General features: G+C 38.7%; 1 protein-coding gene across 13 annotated transcripts in view; it reads right to left on the bottom strand.

Annotated features, from left to right (window-relative positions):
* Window positions 1-16,619, bottom strand: part of Sytl5 (synaptotagmin-like 5) — a 251,243-nt gene that overhangs the window by 178,999 nt on the left and 55,625 nt on the right. For 7 of the 13 annotated variants that reach the window (XM_011247463.3, XM_030251312.1, XM_011247473.1 and 4 more), the window contains 2 exons: window positions 15,896-15,981; window positions 14,142-14,217 (listed from right to left, as the gene is read on the bottom strand). The exons of 2 other annotated variants lie outside the window; for them this stretch is intronic. The gene's annotated coding sequence lies outside the window, so the exon portion shown is untranslated. The remainder of the gene's footprint in view (window positions 1-14,141; window positions 14,218-15,895; window positions 15,982-16,619) is intronic. 4 more of the 13 variants (XM_011247469.3, XM_011247470.3, XM_011247465.1 and 1 more) reach the window with 3 other exon arrangements.

Here is a 16,619-nt window from a genome sequence, read left to right as displayed (position 1 = left end):
CATGTATCCAGAACTCTACATCTTACTACAGAGATACTTGCTCATTCATGTTTTTGCCGCTTTAATCACAATCTTTAGGAAATGCAAGCAGCCTAGATGTCTATGAACTAATGGATGGGTAAAGAAAACGTGGTACATATACAAAATAGAGTCATGTTCATCTCTAAAGAAAATTGAAATTATGGAATTTTCAGGTAAATTGATTGTCATGGTTAGCCTTAGTTACTAACTTGAAAGAATTTAAAGTGACCTAACTGTAGAGCCTCAGTTAATATTAATGGGTATGTCTGTGAAGGACTATTTTCATTGTTATTTGATGCAGGCGGGCCCAGCCCACTGTGAACTGCACAAATCCCCAAGCAGGTCAGTGCTAGGCTATATAAGAAAGGTAGCTATGCATGGAACAGAAGAAACCGTCAAGTCATCTTCCTCCATGGTTTCTGCTTCTAGGTTACTGCCTTGAGCTCTCTTGCTCTGACTTCCTTCAGTGACAAATGGTAACCTGCAGTGTAGGTCAAATAAACCTTTTTTTTTTTTTCAAGTTTCTTTTGGTAGGAATGTATTACCATAAGAACGGGTATCAAAAGAGAACAGGGGCAGAATTTGGGAGAAAAAGAAGAGGGGGAAGGGAAAAAGAAAAGAAAAATCAGGTATGGGGGGAGATGGAGATATACAGAGGGTCAGAAATTGAACAGAACAGCAGTGTGTACCAGTGGGGGATGGGGAACTAGGAGTAGCATCCATAAAGTCCCAGATGCCAGGAAAGCAAGAGCCTCCCAGGACCCCACAGGGATGATATTAGCTGAAATAACCCACAAAGGAGAAGGAAAACCTGTGCCTACCCCCACCCCCATTTGAGGGATGGCGATACCCATCCATCTCCAAAATTTTAACGCGGAATTGTTCCTGTATAAAGGAAATACAGGGAAAAGAGTAGAGCAGAGACTAAAGGAAAGGCCATCCAGAGACTGCCCCACCTGGGGATCCTTCCCACATGCAGACACCAAACTCTGACACTATTGCAGATGCCAAGAAGTGCTTGCTGACAGGAGCCTAATACAGCTGTCTCCTGAGAGGCTCTGCCAGACAAATATAGAGGTAGATGCTTAAGGCCAACCATTGGACTGAGCACAGGGACCTCAAAGGAGGAGTTTGGGAAGGACTGAAGGAGCTGAAGGGGCCTTATCTGGCATCAATGGAAGGGGAGACCCTTGGTTCTATGGAGGCTTGATGCCCTACTGTAGAGGAATGCTAAGGCAGTGAGGCAGAGTGAGTAGGTAGGAGGGGGAGCACCCTTATAGAAGCTAGGTAAGGGGGGATGGGATAGGGGGTTTTCAGAGGTGAAGCTGGGAAAGAAGATAACATTTGAATTGTAAATAAACAAAATATCCAATTAAAAAGATTTGCATACAGCAATAGAAAAAATACAAATTAAAAAAAAAGAAGATAACAAAATAAAAGAAAATCTAATGTTAAGTAACCCAGACTCACAAGGAAAAATGGCAATGCTCTCTTTCATATGCAAAATGTAGCTTTGGATCTTTAGACTATGTGTTCAACCTGGAGTCATTGTGTAATCCTGAAACTAGACAGAGGCCATTGATGGTGGTAGAGGAAGAGTATAAGGGAAGAGATAAAAGAGCACACATAGTATGAATTGGAAAAGAGAAATAAATGGAGCAAGTTAAATGAGAAATGAGATGGGAAGGTAAGGCAGAGAAGAGGGAAGGCTAGCTAACATTAGTTGTATATGTAGCAAAGAATGGCCTACTCGGCCATCATTGGGAGGAGAGGCCCTTGGCCTTGCGAAGATTATATGCCCCAGTACAGGGGAATGCCAGGGCCAGGAAGCAGGAGTCGGTGGGTTGGAGACCAGAGTAGGGGGAGGGTATAGGGGACTTTCGGGATAGCATTTGAAATGTAAATGAAGAAAATAATAAAAAAAGATTATGAAAAAGTTATGTAAGATTTTCTGACACACCCAGAATTTCAGAATCCCAGAATCCCAGAATAACAGGATCACAAAGAAAGCTGGACTCTGAGGAGTTCTGATTCAACTGGGATTACAGGAAGGACAGGCTCCAATCAGATATATCGAGGGCAGGGAACACTTAAGATGGCAAGAGGCAAGTGTAGGAACAGAAGCAACAGAATCCAAGGTTACTTGGCATCATCAGAACCCAATTCTCCCACCATAGCAAGTCCTGGGTACACAAATGGATCTAAAATCACTTCTCATGATGATGATGGAGGACTTTAAGAAGTCACAAAACAGGCCTCAACAGATAAAAGAAGACTGAAATAATCCCATGCATTCTATCAGATTACCATAAACTAAGGCTGATCTTTAATAGCAACAGAAATAATATGAAGCCCACATACATGTGGAAGCTGAAAAACACTCTACTCAATGATAACTTCGTCAAGAAAGAAATAAAGAAAGAAATTAAAGACTTTTTAGAGTTTAATGGAAATGAAGACACAACATGTACAAACTTATAAGACACAATGAAAGCATTCCTAAGAGGAAAACTCATACTTCTGAGTGCCTCCAAAAAGAAACTAGAGAGAGCATACACTAGAAGCTTGACAGCACACCTAAAAGCTCTAGAACAAAAAGAAGAAATTTCACCCAAGAGGAGTAGACAGCAAGAAATAATCAAACTCAGGGCTGAAATAACAAAGTGGAAACAAAAAGAACTATACAAAGAATCAACCAAACCAGGAACTGTTTTTTTTTGAGAAAATCAACAAAATAGATAAACCCTTAGCCAGACTAACTAGAGGGCACAAAGACTGTATCCTAATTAACAAAATTAGAAATGAAAAGATAGACATAAAAATAGAAAGCCAAAAAATCATCAGATCTTACTACAAAAGCCTATACTCAAAAAAACTGGAAAATCTGGATGAAATGGACAATTTTCTAACAGATACTAGGAACCAAAGTTTAAATCAGGATCAGATTAATGATCTACACAGTCCCATATCCCCTAAAGAAATAGAAACAGGACTCCAGCACCGGGATGCCTTGCCCACGGAGTCTCCGGACACCCGCAAGGAACCACACAGGATTCCCCACAAGATCCTAAGACCTCTGGTGAGTGGAACACAGCATCTGCTCCAATCCAATCGCGTGGGACCTGAGACTACATTAACTAGGGAAGCAGATAACCCAGCCTGAGCAGGGGCACAAGTCCCTTCCGGCCTACTCCAGCACCGGGGTGGCTTGCCCACGGAGTCTCCGGACACCCGCAAGGAACCACACAGGATTCCCCATGGGATCCTATGACCTCTGGTGAGTGGAACACAGCATCTGCTCCAATCCAATCGCGTGGGACCTGAGACTGCATTAATTAAGGAAGCAGATAACCCGGCCTGATCAAGGACACAAATCCCTTCCGGTTTACTCCAGCAGCGGACTTCCTTGTGCGCAAAGTTTCTGGACACCCCCAAGGTCCTCACAGGACCCTCCACGGGATCTTAAGACCTCTGGTGAGTTGAACACAACTTCTGCCAGGAGGCGGGTTCGAACACGAGATATCTGGGCACCTTCCCTGCAAGAAGAGAGCTTGCCTGCAGAGAGTACTCTGACCACTGAAACTAAGGATAGAGCTAGTCTCCCAGGTCTGCTGATAGAGGCTAACATAATCACCTGAGGAACAAGAGACAATTATAACAACTAGCTCCAGAGAATACCAGATGGCAAAAGGCAAACATAAGAATCCTACTAACAGAAATCAAGACCACTCACCATCATCAGAACGCAGCACTCCCACCCACCTAGTCCTGGGCACCCCAACACAACCGAAAAGCTGGACCCTGATTTAAAAGCATATCTCATGATGATGGTAGAGGATATTAAGAAGGACTTTAATAACTCACTTAAAGAAATACAGGAGAACACTGCTAAAGAGTTACAAGTCCTTAAAGAAAAACAGGAAAACACAACCAAACAGGTAGAAGTCCTTAAAGAAAAACAAAAAAACACATCCAAACAGGTGATGGAAATGAACAAAACCACACTAGACCTAAAAAGGGAAGTAGACAAAATAAAGAAAACCCAAAATGAGATAATGCTAGAGATAGAAACCCTAGGAAAGAAATCTGGAACCATAGATGTGAGCATCAGCAACAGAATACACGACATGGAAGAGAGAATCTCAGGTGCAGAAGATTCCATAGAGAACATCGGCACAACAATCAAAGAAAATACAAAACACAAAAGGATCCTAACTCAAAACATCCAGGAAATACAGGACACAATGAGAAGACCAAACCTACAGATAATAGGAGTTGATGAGAATGAAGATTTTCAACTTAAAGGGCCAGCTAATATCTTCAACAAAATTATAGAAGAAAACTTCCCAATCCTAAAGAAAGACATGCCCATGCTCATACAAGAAGCCTACAGAACTCCAAATAGACTGGACCAGAAAAGAAATTCCTCCTGACACATAATAGTCAGAACAACAAATGCACTAAATAAAGATAGAATATTAAAAGCAGTAAGGGAGAAAGGTCAAGTAACATATAAAGGCAAGCCTATCAGAATTACACTAGACTTTTCACCAGAGACTATGAAAGCCAGAAGAGCCTGGACAGATGTTATACAGACACTAAGAGAACACAAATGCCAGCCCAGGTTACTATAGCCAGCCAAACTCTCAATTACCATAGATGGAGAAACCAAAGTATTCTACGACAAAACCAAGTTCACACATTATCTTTCCACGAATCCAGCCCTTCAAAGGATAATAACAGAAAAAAAACAATACATGGACGGAAATCACGCCCTAGAAAAAGCAAGAAAGTAATCCCTAAACAAACCAAATAGAAGACAGCCACAAAAACAGAATGCCAACTCTAACAACAAAAATAAAAGGAAGCAACAATTACTTTTCCTTAATATCTCTTAATATCAATGGACTCAATCCCCCAATAAAAAGACATAGACTAACAGACTGGCTACACAAACAGGACCCATCATTCTGCTGCTTACATGAAACCCATCTCAGGGAAAAAGACAGACACTACCTCAGAGTAAAAGGCTGGAAAAGAATTTTCCAAGCAAATGGTCTGAAGAAACAAGCTGGAGTAGCCATTCTAATATCGGATAAAATCGACTTCCAATCCAAAGTTATCAAAAAAGACAAGGAGGGACACTTCATACTCATCAAAGGTAAAATCCTCCAAGAGGAACTCTCAATTCTGAATATCTATGCTCCAAATGCAAGGGCAGCCACATTCATTAAAGACACTTTAGTAAAGCTCAAAGCACACATTGCACCTCACACAATAATAGTGGGAGACTTCAACGCACCACTTTCATCAATGGACATATCGTGGAAACAGAAACTAAACAGGGACACAGTGAAACTAGCAGAGGTTATGAAACAAATGGATCTAACAGATATCTACAGAACATTTTATCCTAAAACAAAAGGATATACCTTCTTCTCAGCACCTCTCGGGATCTTCTCCAAAATTGACCATATAATTGGTCACAAAACAGGCCTCAACAGATACAAAAATATTGAAATTGTCCCATGAATCCTATCAGACCACCATGGACTAAAGCTGATCTTCAATAACAACATAAATATTAGAAAGCCAACATTCACGTGGAAACTGAACAGCACTCTTCTCAATGATACCTTGGTCAAGGAAGGAATAAAGAAATGAATTAAAGACTTTTTAGAGTTTAATGAAAATGAAGCCACAACATACCCAAACCTATGGGACACAATGAAAGCATTTCTAAGAGGGAAACTCATAGCTCTGAGTGCCTCCAAAAAGAAACTAGAGAAAGCACACACTAGCAGCTTGACAACACATCTAAATGCTCTTGAAAAAAGGAACAAAATTCACCCAAGAGGAGTAGACGGCAGGAAATAATCAAACTCAAGGGCGAAATCAACCAAGTAGAAACAAGAACTATTCACAGAATCAACCAAACCAGGAGCTGGTTCTTTGAGAAAATCAACAAGATAGATAAACCCTTAGCTAGACTCACTAGAGGGCACATTGACATTGTCCTAATTAACAAAATCAGAAATGAAAAGGGACACATAACAACAGATCCTGAAGAAATCCAAAACACCATAAGATCCTTCTACAAAAGGCTATACTCAACAAAACTGGAAAACCTGGACGAAATGGACAAATTTTTAGACAGATACCAGGTACCAAAGTTAAATCAGGATCGAGTTAATGATCTAAACAGTCCCATATCCCCTAAAGAAATAGAAGCAGTCATTAATAGTCTCCCAGCCAAAAAAAGCCCAAGACCAGATGGGTTTAGTGCAGAGTTCTATCAGACCTTCAAAGAATATCTAATTCCAGTTCTGCACAAAGTATTCCACAAAATAGTAGTAGAAGGTATTCTACCTAACTCAATCTATGAGGTCACAATTACTTTGATACCTAAACCACAGAAAGATCCAACAATGATAGGGAACTTCAGACCAATTTCCCTTATGATCTGGTTTTTAAAAATAGTTAAAAATAGAAAGTTAAGATGATCTACAGAAACAGGAAGCCAATCACTGTTTTTTCTGAGACAAGAACTGGAAGAAATGAAACATAAAAGACATAGAAAAAAAATCTCAGTATCTCATATATAATAGTCTTCTGTGTGTGTGTGTGTGTGTGTGTGTGTGTGTCTGTCTGTCTGTCTGTCTGTCTGTCTGTCTCTGTCTCTGTCTCTGTCTTTGTGTGTGTGTATGTGTGTAGGGGGCAGTGTATAGAAGAGTTTTAATCCAGCGACATGGATGCTCTGATTACATCTGAATAACTTCTTGGCTGGAATGCAAACATACCAAAAAGCTTTAAACCCTCTGGCTGGAATACAGACATACCCTTAGTATACTGCTTTAAGAAAAATGACTTTGTAGAAGGAAGCAGCCATGTTTAAAAATGATATCTAATTGAGGGGCAGACAAAGTAATGAATCAGAGAAAGATTTGACAGGATGAGTCAGAGATAGGATATATCCAACTCACATGAGAACAGAAAGGAAAGAGAAGCTAATTAAAAGCAGTGTAGGGAGAGAGAATCAGTTAGTTGGAATCTGTTCAGTTCCTCAGTCAGTTCAGTTGAGTGAGTTGGGAGTCAGGGCAGTGAGTGCAGTGCAGTGGAGTTGAGTTCCTTGGTGAGTTCACACAGTGCAGTGCAGGTCAGCAGAGGCAGCTGAAGCCAAAGAATAAGGAGGAGTCAGAAGATTAGAACACATTGCTAGAGTTAGTAACAAGCAGAGCAAGTCAGTCAGAGGCTGAGAGAGAAGCCAGATAGAATTGGTCTGCTTGGAAAGGACTTTGAGCCAAAACAGCTGAGTTGACCAGTAAGCCAGAGTTCAGAAAGAACTAGAAATGGTGAGCTTACTCAGCAGTGGGTTTCTGAGATGACATTACATCAGGCAAATAAAAGTTACTTTTAGGGGTTGGGGTTTGGGGGTTGGGATACATGTGTCAAAACTATGAAACTGTATCTTTTTAGTGGACATCCTATGCTGTATATAAACAGTTTAAAAATGAAAATAAAACACTCACATAATATACTGATTTTTTTTGAGGTTGCTCAAGTATGTCATATTTTCTCAGGCCTCTAGGCTAATATTATAGTGTTCTTTCCCCAGGACATGCCTTAGCCTCATTGTGTTTCCATCTTCACATAGTGAACTCTGTCTCCCTCCTTTAAAATTAGCTTCCTGGGGCCATGGCTCATCAGTTAATAGCAATCACACTTCTTGCAGAGGAGTGGAGTTTGATTCTCAGATCCAGATGGTGGCCCACAATCTCTCTGGCCTACAAGGCCACTAAGCACAAATGTGGTGCACAAACAAAGACACAAATAAATTTACCACTAGCTATGATAAAGCTTTCACATAAAATCTGTAGCAGCTGACCTCTTAATTCCTGTGTGTGTGTGTGTGTGTGTGTGAGAGAGAGAGAGAGAGAGAGAGAGAGAGAGAGAGAGAGAGAGAAACAAAGAGACAGCGAGGTGCCAGCAGACAAACAGACAATAGAAATTGAATCTAAGGCCTCCCTCATGTAAAATGGTCCTCGAGTGTACAAGAAAGCAGAGGCCCATGAGAAATACTGCAAGCAGTTTTCTTCCATGGTTTCTGCTTGATATTGCTGTTCTGTCTTCCCTCAGTGGTGGAATGCAACCTGTAAATGAAATAAATTTGTTCTTCTCCTAAGTTGCTTTTGCTCAAGTGTTTTGATGCAGCGATAAAAAGAAGCTATAACATGTCAATAATACTCTTACACTGTGCTAAATCCACAGACCATTTTATTTATTTTTACGTTGAGACGAGGTCTGTTTAAGTTGGGAAGGCCAGCCTTCAAATCCCTCTGTTGACCATGACAACCTTGAGCTTGAGACCTCTCTGTCTTAGCACTACAGATGGAATTACAAGCCTTCACTACCAGGTTTGGCTTGTTGTTATTTTACTCTCTAGTCCAGGCTTCTCTGCAACTCACTATGTAGTTAAGTCTCGACTTGAACTTGTAAAACTGCTCAGCCTTGAAAATACAGGAACTCTACGCATGTATCTAACACATGTGGTTCATGTTCTTTTCATTGCTTCTACAGAATTCCATACACATAGAAAAAAATCACTAAGACATTTGTTCATGTTTTGTGCACATCAGACAACAAGGTCTGAATTGTAAGTTCCCACTAGTATCCAAATAATGTGGATACTGAGAATTGTCCCAGAGTGTTGGCCATGACTCTGGAGAAAAAAAATTCCTCGCGGACTTTTGGGATAGCATTGAAAATGTAAATGAGGAAAATACCTAATAAAAATAAAATAAAATTAAAAAAATTCCTCAAGGATTCCACTTCAATTCAGTCTCTGAAATATGGTATGTGTTATCACTTGAAAGCAGATTAGCAGTCTTCTGGTTTAAGCAAAGTGAAAATACAACAACAATCATAAAAACTTTTCCAACCCTCCAAATCCCTCAAGTATCAGTTCTCTTTCCTTACAGGTCACAAATTATCTCTAACTCACATAATAGACGTGAACCAAAACACTTGGCTCATCTAATGAATTAGTGAATTCTACATTGCTCCAGGGACACAATAAGTAGGACATAACTAGAATGTGTAAGCAGAACACTCAATTATTTCATGTTGATTTCATGTCCGAAATTATTTCTTACCATGACAATTGTTCAAAAATAAGAAAGACTATTTCAATTTTCATATACATTTCATGTGACTGGAGCACTTAAAAGAGCTGACCAGCCAGCCATATGCCATGGAACAGAAAATGAATATGATGCTAACTTAAATCCCAGTGTTCTGAGCCTATTCATTGTTCCATTTCACAATCTAGCACAGACTCTGTCAGATATTATTTCCAAATAACATATGGTATAAGATAGCATTCATTCCACTGACTCATTTTTATATTACTCAGCCACTACACTTGCCCCAATCCACTTTTATGGCTTTTTCTTTGTTTTGAGTATTTTTATGGTTTTTTTTTTTTTTACTTTTTTCTTCTTATTATGAAATTTTTTCACTGTGGAGAAAACAGAACTTGAATGAAAGGAGACCCATGAGTCAGAATCTGTTGTGGTTGACGATTGAGGGCCCAGAAGCTGAGGTCAGACATCTCTTTGTTGCAACCCTATGCCTGCCAAATCTGTAACTTTAAATTCTTTAATGTTTCTTAGTTTAAGCTTTCTTATCTGTATAATTTGCATAGTGTTCCTTTTTTCACAAATGTCATAAGAATTAAACAATATAATGCATGCAAACCATCTAGTTCATACAAAATGTTTATTATATATTACCTTGTTCTTCAGTTCCTACAGTTGATAATCAAAATATCCAGGTGTAGAAGGTCATTCGTATAAGCCCCACTTAGGAGGCAGAGGCAGAGGCAGAGGCAGGAGGATTGCTCCAAGTTTGAGGCCACCCTAGCCTATAAAATGACACCCTGTCTCAAACAATAATAGCAAAACAAAGCATTCTGGCATCAATCCCAAGCAATTTTGAATTGAGTTCAAAATTTTTAAATGTTGAAAAATCATTTAGAATGGGCTGACACGGTATGTTCACCTTCTAATGCCTAATGCTAAGATTTTGTTGAAAACTCAGTAACTTTTGTGCAATGGTGAAATGATCCAGGAGATTTTCATTGGAAAGGTTTGTTTTCCCTCAAAAGATTTAGATGATCTTTGACTCAAAACACTTACATTTTCTATTTCAAAATTAACCACAAAAAAGCAAAGGACATTCCAGAAGTTGTTTTCATTATAGCAGCAGTTATATAATCAAGGAGGTTCTTGCCAAAGTCAAGGACTTTAAGAAATTAATTCAAACACAGAAATGGGAGCAAAGGCATTTTTTGTCATTGAAATCACCAAACCATCACATACCTGTGAAGCATTAGTCACCTATGACAATAAGATATGTACTCTGACTCATGCTGTCTTTTCTGATAACATTTAAATGGCTGAATTTTCCCAAGCTGAAGTTCAACCAGAGATATTTACTCTATAATTCTCTATCAAGTATTCTTTAGTTATTTTGGCAATGCCTGGAGTTTCAGTTAGTGAAGTAAAGCAGGCTAGCAGTCAGCTGTAGAGGGACAACTCTGGTGTCTTCGCATGTGAAAATTCTTATGTAATTTTTTGTTCACTTTTTTAAACATGGTTTCATGTAGCTCAAGCTGGCATTTGAATTCACTATGTAACTGAAGCTGCTCTTGAATTCCCATGTATCACCCTATCCTACAAGGAATGCAACTTGAATTTTAAAATATCTAACCATTTGAAATACAAGGTTGCTTTTCATATGTAAGGTTCTAAATTATACAAGGCTGAAGCATGTCAGTTCCACCATGGAAAATATCAATCCACAAGTAAATTATGGAGCATCTATGATGGCTCTGCCATTCTAAGGCCAAGGGAAGTTAAAAAAATGTTGACTGATCAAGCTAGTCAACATTCCTGTCCAGTCAACATTCCAGTATGTATAGGGACATTTAATATGATAAATGTAAGCATATTTAACATGGCATTTTCCCTTGAAAAAGTGCGTGTATTAGTTTTCTTTTGGTAACTATAATGAATTTCCTGAGGCTGGGAATTTATAAATAAATAGAAGAGGTTTTATTTATGTTAACTATTCATATTAAATGTCCCAACATTCCAGTATGGATAGGGGAGTGTCTCATAAGGCCACACTCCTAACTGAAGAGCTATAAGCAGCTAATAGATGTGGAGAAAGAAGAATCATTTTTTTTCTTCAGTGCTATAGACTCTCGTAGGTTTACCATCCTCCAGTAGGTATCTCAATACCCAAGCACACATCGGCAGCAATAACTATTCTCAGTAGGTTTAAAAATAATAAAATGGCATGAACTCTCAGGGAAGAGGGAACACAGGAGGAGGGTTGAATATGATCAATTTATATTGATCAAATACACAAATATATAAAATATATTTGTAGACACATGTTAAATTGTCTCAAAAAGTAAACTAAAAAATGTAAATGTCTGAATATACAATGAAAAATCTTTTGCAGGGTGGATATAATTAACAATCAGGTGAACTTGTCCCTTAAGGCAATGGTTCTGAACCTATGGGTCATGACCCCTTTGGTAAACCTCCATCTCCAAAAATATTTACATTATAATTAGTAAGTATGGCAAAATTACAGTTATGAAGTAGCAGTGAAATAATTTTATGGTTGGGGGTCACCACAACATGAGGAACTCTATTAAAGGGTTGCAGTGTTAGGAAGGTTGAGAGCCACTACCCTAAGGATTCATATGTGGGATTCTGGTTGTTCATTCAGCTATGTAGAAATTGTGGGGCCTTTAAGAGATGGTGCCTATGAGTAGCTTATTGTCCCTATGGGACTCCTAATTGGTGAGAGGGTGGCTGTTCCTGACTCATTTGGCTACATATGGGACCCTTTCCCCCATACTGGGTTGTCTTATCTAGCCTTGATGTAATGCTATCTGCCTGGTTTTATTGTAGCTGCTTATGCTTTGTGTGGAAGATGTCCCTGGGAGACTGTTCTTTTCTGTGGGGAGGTGATAGGGTGATGTGGGGGAGAAGGGAGATGGGAAGAAGACTGGGGCCAGGGGAGGGAGGAAAACCTGCAGTTGGGATGTAATATATTAGAAGAGAATTTTCAAAGGTACAAAAGAGAAATGGCACCTAATGGGAAGTCTTTAGGTCACAGTAAGCTCTGTCCTCAGACAGGATTAAGGCAGTTGTCCAGGTACCCTGAGTTTGTCCTTGTAAGAAATTATTTTTAAAATATCTAGATTGACTCCTCCGCTTACTCTGACATTTGGATCTAATGGATCCTCCTGCCAGTGATGTCATCACCCATTAGGAGATACAGTTAAGAGCTCTCTTAGTTGGGGATCAGGGAGATGACTCAATGGTTAAGAGCACTTGCTGCTCTTCCAGAGAACTCGAGTTTAGTTCTGAGCACCCATTTGGGGTACCTCACAGCCTGTAACTGTAGATCTAGGGGACCTGACACATCTGGCCTCTAAGGGCACTACAAACATGTAAGGCACATAGATACACTTAAGCACACACACATGAAATAAATAAAACATTTAAAATGAACAAACATAAAAAACAAAGCCAACAAAACACTAAGTGCCCCTAGTAGTCAGTATACTTACTACATTTGGACTTTTTACCTCCCAGATGTGGAATTAAACCTCTTTTATTTATAAATACCCAGCACTTAATATTATTAAGCACTTAATATTATTAATATTATTATGCACTTCAACATTTCTCAAGAGCATATGCCATATTAAATGTTCATACCACCACAAAAGAAAAATTAAAAGGACACAAGAAACTTTTAAAGTTGATGATATGGTTTCGTTAACTGGAATGTAATATTATCAACACACATATGTATAAATATAATAAAACTTGATACACTAATTATAGGCACTTGCTTTATACTAATTATATACCAGAAAAGTGAAAAATATTTATAGACTATTGACCTAACTTTTATGTAATTTATGTTTAACAGTTGGATATATTAGTGCACATAGACACCATAATGTACTCTAAGGAAAGATTAGGAAATTTTTGATCAGTGTTAAAAGAGGAACACTCCCATCATTAGCAAATTAGACTTACCTGAGACAAAGGTAATGCCTTCTAGGTAAGGAGAAGCTAGAGAAAGCACCCAAGGAGCTGAAGGGGTCTGCAACCCTATAGGTGGAACAACAATATGAACTAACCAGTACCCCCAGAGCTCATGTCTCTAGCTGCATATATATCAGAAAATGGCCTAGTCGGCCATCATTGGAAAGAGAGGCCCCTTGGTCTTGCAAACTTTATATGCCTCAGTACAGGGGAATACCAGGGCAAGAAGCGGGAGTGGGTGGGTAGGGGAGCAGGGTGGAGGGAGAGTCTAGGGAACTTTTGGGATAGCATTTGAAATGGGTATAAATAAAATATCTAAGAAAAGAGAAAGAAAAGAAGAGAAGAGAAGAGAAGAGAAGAGAAGAGAAGAGAAGAAAAGAGAAGAGAAGAGAAGAGAAGAGAAGAGAAAAGAAAGGAAGGAAGGAGAGAGAGAGAAAGAAAGAGAGAGAGAGAAAGAAAGAAAGAAAGGAAGGAAGGAAGGAAGGAAGGAAGGAAGGAAGGAAGAAAGAAAGAAAGAAAGAAAGAAAGAAAGAAAGAAAGAAAGAAAGAAAGAAAGAAAGAAAGAAAGAAAGAAAGAAATTATGGCCAAGAGGTTAAGAAACATACTCTGTAGCCAGTTTGCTTTGGTACGCATCAGTGCTCTGTAGCTGTTTACCTTCAGTCTTCTTTTGTTTTTGTTGGATTTTGGTTTGTTATATTTGATTTGTATATTTATCTATTGATTTTGTTTGTTTTAAGACAAGGTTTCATGACGCCAGCCTGGCCTCAAACTAACTTTGTAGTGAGACTAGCCCTGAATTCCTGATCTTGCTAACTCAGCTCCCCTAAGTGTTGGAGGAATTATAGGTATACCTCACCATGCTCAGGCACAGTCTAGCCTTTGGTACCTTAGTTTTATCATCTGAAAAGTGCAGAAAAACATGCCACAGATCTCCTTGGATTGAAATCACTTAGTGTTTCCGACGCACTTATAAACAATACCTGCAAGTGAGGGTTGTAGCTCTTTGGTAAAGCACTTGTCTATCATGTGTGAGACCCTGGCTTCAAGCTGCAGCACCTCAGGGGAAAAAACAAACAAAGCAAATAAAAATATAAAATACATAAAAATACAAGAATGTTTGTTAAGTAAATAAAAGAGATAAAAATAAAGAACACATAATGCTATGCTTGTCTAAGTAAAAAGTTCAATTACTTTTATCAGGTGTTAAATTTATCAAACAAAATGGTCAAACTGGCAATTCACATAGCTGAAAACAGTTTCAATGAGGGAAAGTAATCGACTTCCCCCAATTATTTCTTATGCAGATGATAAACTACAAGAAGTAATTAGAGCACAAGGGTAGTACTGATGCAGTAGTAAAGGACAGCTTGGGTTGGAATTTGAGCTCTCTTGATTGTCAACTATATAAAATAGGGCAATAGATTTCTCTGTACTTTAGACATTTAGCAAAATAAAGAAGAATATATAATCATCATGTGTATTGAGAGTGTTAATACCTGCCCCTGACATTCTTATAGTTTATAGCTCTAACTGTGTTTTAGGGTACAAATTCTATTACTTTATAAGTGTCATAGTGGTATAAATATTGGAAATTAGGATAAAAATCAAATTACTATTTATACTGCATCAAACAACCAGATTGGCAAACTAAGCCATCAGAGTATTTATTATGAAAATATTGGAATGACTACCTAATTGTACAAGAGTCAACTGTCCTGGTTGAGTCTGAGTCTAGTTTCTTGTTCGCTCTAAAATCACAATGATCCTTTAAAAAACAAACTAAGGCATACCTCTTTCCTACTTAACACTTTCACTGATTCTTCATCTCTCACTGCCCAATCCATCTCACCCCAAATAGCAAAATAATGATCATTATAACCGTATATAACATTAGTCTGTTTCTAAGTCAATTTTCCCCTAAATTTTCTCTATACTGCTGTATTTTCGACTTTTTTTTTTTTTTTGCCTTAAACCTTGTTCTGCAAGTCTCTTTGCTCCCCTGAAATCTGATCCTTTCTCTAATGTTCCCGATGAGGTTTCCATTAATAAACAGCATCTCTTTTCTTGAGCTAATACTTAGTCAGTTATTTAGCATCTTCATTCTCTCTATTATGTTGAGGACTGGATAAGGACAGTGACTGTTTTACTAAATGTTGAGTCCACAGAACTGAACACAAATTCATCCAGGCATTTCAGATGAAATCAGCAAGTATTTGTTGAAAGGGAAAGAGCAAAAAACAACTCAATATAGACAGTGGGGTTCTCGATCTTCCTAATGCTGTGTCTTTTTAATACAGTTCCTCATGTTATTTTCATTGCTACTTCATAACTGTAATTTTGCTACTCTTATGAATCTTATATGCAAGGTATCTGATCTGTGACCCTATGGAAGGGTCATTTGATCCTCAAAGGGGTCACAACCCACGGGTCCAGAGCTGATGAAATAAGGCATTTAGCAACAATTTCCCTACCCTTCCAAAACATGTTTCGCCATTACCACTGACCCTAGAAAATTCAAATACTTTGCCAGTCCATGTGTCCTAAATTCTGCTTCTTGCCATCTTTCCCGATGACATCATTTTAAAAACTGTATCCATTTTAAAAGGTGTTCCTAACTCTATGCTACTAAATAGATCTTTTCCTCACCTTACCCCTCAAGAGTCCACATTTCAAGCATTTGAAAATATGATTATCTTATATGTATGCTACAATACGAGAAAATTGTCATATTCACCAGCACAACTCCCCATTTTGGAACTGTTCATTCCTGTAAGCAGTGGTGGTGGTCCTCCTTAGTTTGAGGTGCCAGCTTGACACAGCCTAGAATAACATGAGAAGGGAGTCTCAGATTGGCCTATGGGGCATCTCCTTAATTATTATTGTTATAAGAGGGCTAAAGCCACTGTGGGCAGACATCCCTTGGGAAGGTGGCCCAAGAGTGTATAAGAAAGCTAGTTAAGCAAGAGTCTGGGAGAGACACAACATGCAATGTCCTTCCATGGTTTCTGCTTCAAGTTTCTGCCCATACTTCCCTCAATAATGTTCTGTAACATCTAAGATGAAATAAACCATTGTCTCCCTTAAGTTTCTTTTGCCCAAGGTGTTGCCACAGCAACAAAAAGGAAACTAGAATATATATACTAAAGCCTGCTTATACAGACAGGTTCATGAGAATCTACTGTGTATATTTGCTCTCAGCATGGAATTTTGTGACAACATATTGGTAGCTTAAAATCACCTGCAGTAGGAGAATGAATATCACAGGAATCAGCGAAAGCAGTAGATGAAGATTTTTTTTTCCTGGAGCTAGCTGTTAAACCTTTACTGGGACACTACTGTCAGTGAACTCCAGTTGCTACAATGGGAACAGTAATCAGTCCTTGATTAAAATGTAGTATTAATGCTACATTGAGCCAAGTGTATTGGTGATAATAGCTTACACATGAATATAAAAGACA

This window comes from Mus musculus, chromosome X, assembly GCF_000001635.26.
Source record: "Mus musculus strain C57BL/6J chromosome X, GRCm38.p6 C57BL/6J".
Classification (NCBI taxonomy): domain Eukaryota; kingdom Metazoa; phylum Chordata; class Mammalia; order Rodentia; family Muridae; genus Mus; species Mus musculus.
Note: the sequence above shows the minus strand (reverse complement) of the source record. Positions and strands in the feature narration are given on the sequence as shown.